The 5,115-nt window shown below is 33.4% G+C and overlaps 1 long non-coding RNA gene across 1 annotated transcript; it reads right to left on the reverse strand.

Annotated features, from left to right (window-relative positions):
* Nucleotides 1–713: 713 nt before the first annotated feature.
* LOC118803024 lies at nucleotides 714–3,982 on the reverse strand. The gene is made up of 4 exons (XR_005006811.1): nucleotides 3,894–3,982; nucleotides 2,286–2,366; nucleotides 2,035–2,095; nucleotides 714–1,024 (listed from the first exon to the last, which is right to left on the reverse strand). It is a non-coding gene; the product is annotated as an uncharacterized LOC118803024 (long non-coding RNA).
* Between the last annotated feature and the right edge of the window lie 1,133 nt (nucleotides 3,983–5,115).

The following is a 5,115-nucleotide window of genomic DNA, read 5'->3' on the forward strand; positions in this document are numbered from 1 at the left end:
AAATGTGTTCATTCAAAACTGAATAAAAATCTAGCTTTTATTACACTGCATTAATTGTGTTAATTAAATGATAAAAATAAACAGACATAATTCATCAATGATAGATATAAAATACTGTAAATTAGAAAGGGAAAAACTAAAAAGAAAGGCTACAATAAAATAAGAATTTATATAAAACGTATTACTTACTCATGTACATTTAAAAAAAAATAATGTAGGTTACATGAACATAAAATACATTAAATGTTGCATTAAGTCTCAAGACCATACAAAAACATTTCATCACACAAAAACAAATTAAGGAATTGTCAAGCTGAGAAGTAGCATATAGTATTTATACAGCCACACATTTGTCTTTAAACTGACACTGTGCTGGTGTGTTTTAACTTATGCTGATACATTTTTGTACATTTCTGTACTCATACAAGATATACAGTAACAAAAGACAGCACTTAGTGAATTACAAATGCTCTAATTCAGCCAAACTCCAGAGCATCATTACAGTCTCACTATCTGTACCAAGCAAAGAGTTCAAAATATCTGACTATTCTTAAACACAAACACTGGCTCAGTCCAGTTACAATCAACAAATGAGCAAATAAGATATTTCACTTCAAAACAATATTTACACAAATACATAAAAAATAACAGTTTAGCAGCGTAAAACACTCAAAAATATATACATTTTGCTAAAATCTTCACTTTTTGGATTATGTTCAGTTAAAAATATTAACTAGATGTATAATAGAAGATATAAACTGGATTAAGATTAATTTGAGCAGTCTAATTATGTTCACATTCTTCCCTCTTCTGTCTACAATCTTCAAGCTTCAATCAGGAATCACTAAAATGATTAGTTTTGGGAATCGCAGAAAACAAAGGCTTTCCAACAACAGCAGTGCTCTCTCTAATAAACACATTTACCATTCTCACTGCTAGTAAACTCAGACATCAGTGGGCAGCCATAACACTGTTTCAGTAATTCCTGAGTGAAGGTTTTAGGCATAGAAGCTTTTTTATGGACCTGCAAGAGAAGAAAATTGTATTGATTATGATATTTCACACTTTATAAAGCTTAGTTTTTATTCAAGGCAATTACAAGCAAATGTTTGCCTAACAGAAATGGAGCCATTAAAGAAGTATTACTGAATTGACATTAAACCAATGGCCAAAAAATAAAATTAAATAAATAAATACATAAATAAATAAATAAATAAAAATAAAATTAAATAAAAAAATCCACTTAACCTAATATATTTTTTTAAATGAACCTGTGATGCTATCATTGCTAACAAACACTAAAACTCAATAGTCACTCAAATAGCCCAAACCTTTTCTGTAAATATACATCACCAAAAAGCAAAAACTGGACTTCAGGCATGTCTCACCTGATTGACTAGAATAAGAGGGAAGTTGTGTAAATTAGATTTTTTGCCAAACTATTTCTTTAATGACAAGTGCTATTTTATCATATTCTGAACCCAGATTTAGCACCCTTGATAAAAGTGTTTCCAACAACCAACCAACAAACCAATACTGGTGCCATTTTCACTGTTTTAATGTTTAAATATGGACAAATCATTTCTAGTAATGTATAATCCTGACTAATGTTGCCTGGACTGTTTGTCAGAGCTTCACAGAAAATATCATAATATGTAACTTGTAGTTTATATTATTAGCATAGTAGATTTGTCATAACTTTGTGATTTACTGCATAAGATATACATTACATCTCCATATTGTTTAAACATCTTACTTACGTTTTTAGGCTTAATCACAAACAAGATTAAATAGTCTAAGTTAACTTAAACCTGGGCTCCTTAAAACCCTTAAACACCTTTTCCTTACTGCAAAACACGCAGCTGTAAAGTACACAAAAGCTACTGCACGAGTTCTAAAATCAAATAATCAGCTCAGTCAGTGCCGCCCTCAGTGGGAATCATACTGCAGCCCTAAAAGCTATTTTTTTGGTTTGTGCAACCAACATCACACTTGTGGCACTGAACTGTGATGACCTGTTAGAGCTGATCTTACCTTTGTCTTCAGTTCTACTTCAGTTCTGAGTAGACAGTATCAGCGTCCTCACTGCTCTTCCCTAACAGTAAGCAATGACACTGAATTAGCATCAACCAGGAACAAGACAGTATTCTTTTAAGCAACAGCTGCTGCAATGCCTGTTTTGCCTTACACAAGCTGAGAGTATTCGATCTATTAAAACACAGACTGTCATTCTATATGACATAATTCATAAACCAACACATTCAGACCTTTTCTATTAAACTTACCTTTACCCTGTTTTTTCTTTGGCTTCTTGTCTTTCAGATCAATTTCAGCATAAGTCACATCACTGGGTTCAGCTTCTGAGTCTAAAAGAAAACAAAAACTATTTTCTTTACACCATTTCCTTCTGCTTTTGCAATCCTTTTCTGAAAATCTAATCTTCAACCAATCACATACTATAGAATTACTTATACAATAGAATATAGAATAGTAAACATACTGCCCTAATGTACTAGAGACTGAACAAAAGATGGGCACCATAGACGTCTATATTGTCAAAGCTCAATGGAAAATGTATCCTTATATGATGAGTAACACCAACATAATAAGGAACAAATATTCTGTGGCAGAGTGAGAAGTAGCTTTCATTATGTATTGTAGCAAACTCTCATACTGGCTTGTGTATTGTGTAATGAATATTAATATAGATACAGTGCTAAACACTGCTGCAGTCCTTAAAGGGCCCAGATCCTAGAAAACTGAGATATTAAAAAAAAAAAAAGTTTGATGTTTTTACACTGTTGGAAAATGAAACTGGCACCATAGTGTTCACCCAGTCCATATGTGGAAACTAAGCTGCAAAAATGGCCTATTTTGAATTACTTAATTCTGTGATGCCATAGAACTCAAGGCATTTTCATGTCTACACCTGGTCAACATACAGCAGGTTAGCTCCACCCATTCATGTTGAAAAAGAAATGCTTCAATCTGCTTTTTGAATTAGGCACAATACAGTGCAATCAATCCGGCCAGAGCTCATTTACAAAGGGAAAAGTTGGAAAGTGTAAAAATGAATGATAAAAGTTTTTGGTACATAAAACCACACAAATTTTAGCAGAGGCCTTCAGGGGAAAAATATAATACAAGAAAAATGTAGGATATGGGCCCTTTAAGAAGAATAGGCCTCATTCACCAGCCATTCTTAAAAAATTGCTTCCTAAAACTTACACAGTTTTCACGACGATTCTGACATTCACCAGTGTTTCTTATTTGGGGTTTGTTCTTAGGTAAAACAGAATCTACACACACTCATGAGCACAAAGGTGTGAACAAATCTACAGTTTAAAAACACGTCATGAATCTGATGAGACTTTTTCTTAGGACCGTTCTCAAGAACAAACTTATGAATATAGAAAAAACTTATGAATATATTGGTGAATGAGGCCCAATATTTGTTGTTTTCAATCGGTACTCCACTTAGCTCACAGACTTTGTCATGAAGCTACGACTATGCAGGTTAAGTGCAAATGTTCACTTTAAATTGAGGACATTTATGACTATGCTGAGTGAACAATATAGGAATCGCACAGAGGAATCAGACAAATTCTCAAAAACTTAAATAAAATCATTACACATATGACCCCAAAGAGGCAGTGATCACATCTGTGACCATAAATGGCAGTGAACTGCCCTCAAGATTATCAAGATTATCAAGATTATACCTCAAGGTATCTTTCCTGTTCTTGCAGGCTTACAGTAAATCACCATTTTCAAGAATAATGTGTCATTATTTAGATTCCCACAGAGTACATTGTATTTCTAAAACTGAACAATGAGACATTTGAGTTAATAAATAAATAAATACATACATACATACACACATACATACATACATTTAGAGGCACCTTTGACTTTGGGCTTCTTGCTTTTCTCCTGAATCTGTGAGTAAACAGTATCACTTGGCCCAGGCATGACATCATCTATATTAAAATATATATATATATATATATATATTTATTAACAGACAAACAAACAAAAACAGGTTAATTCTAAATAATAGTAGATGTTCCCACATTCAGTGTTAGGTGTTCTTTTAAAATAGTATACTAACAGGAGGCATGGGTACCTGATTTTGAGTGAAAGCAATTTTTTGTTATCTGATGTTAAAATGTGTTGACTATCAAACATTAGCAAGCTAAAGTCATTGAACGTCTGTGTTTTAAATGATACAGGGATGTAATGATGAAGACCAGTGCTACATGGATTGTTTTTAACATTGTGGAAGTTCTGTTGTAAATAATACATTATTTCAACATAATCAGTAATAATCTAAAAAAAAAATAGCCATTATTTTGACAAAATCAGTCAAAATCTCAAGAAAATAAGCTAATATTTATAATATGCTAAAATTATACAAACTACCAGAAACAGAGAGGAAGAAACAGGTGATATCTTTCTCTTCTACCTGGAGGGAATGGGATTCCTAATTAATCTACTCTTCTGTGTTGTTTTCAAGTGACAGGTTTGTTTTATGTCAGGCTGATAACTCATGCTCACACAGTTATTTCACTCAGAAGTCAAAGTGTCTTTTGAATTAGAGGTCTGCATTTCCGCGGGGCCCACAATGTCTTGCTGCGCAGGGCTAATTTTCACTGTGATCCGCAGGAGCGGGAGGTTAACCTTCCCAATGTGGGTGGGTACAGGACAACACATACATATAGAGAAATCCCACAAATTAAAGAGTCCAGCTCAAATGATAAGATGATCATGTATTAATTAGCATAAATAAATAATATCTAACAGCAAAATAACAAAAGTTAATAAACCTATTCTAAATAGCTGTTAAGCAACCAGTCATGTGAACATATGGATACAGCTGTATAAAGTGCTCTTAAGAAAGGTGAATACACAACAATAAAGTGGACTATAAGCCAAGTCTAACATGTAGCAGTCTTTTTCAGTCTTGACTTACGCAGATGGAGGCCAGCAGCATGAAACTATGAGTGGAAGCAGGTGGGAGTGGGACAAAATGTTTAGGCTGAGCATGTGAGCAAGACAAACAGCGCCAATTTGCTGTGGGATGAAATCTTGCATAAGTGGGACAAAGAAATTGGT

The sequence above is a fragment of the Colossoma macropomum genome, unplaced genomic scaffold (genome assembly GCF_904425465.1).
Source record: "Colossoma macropomum unplaced genomic scaffold, Colossoma_macropomum, whole genome shotgun sequence".
In the NCBI taxonomy this organism is placed as follows: Eukaryota; Metazoa; Chordata; class Actinopteri; order Characiformes; family Serrasalmidae; genus Colossoma; species Colossoma macropomum.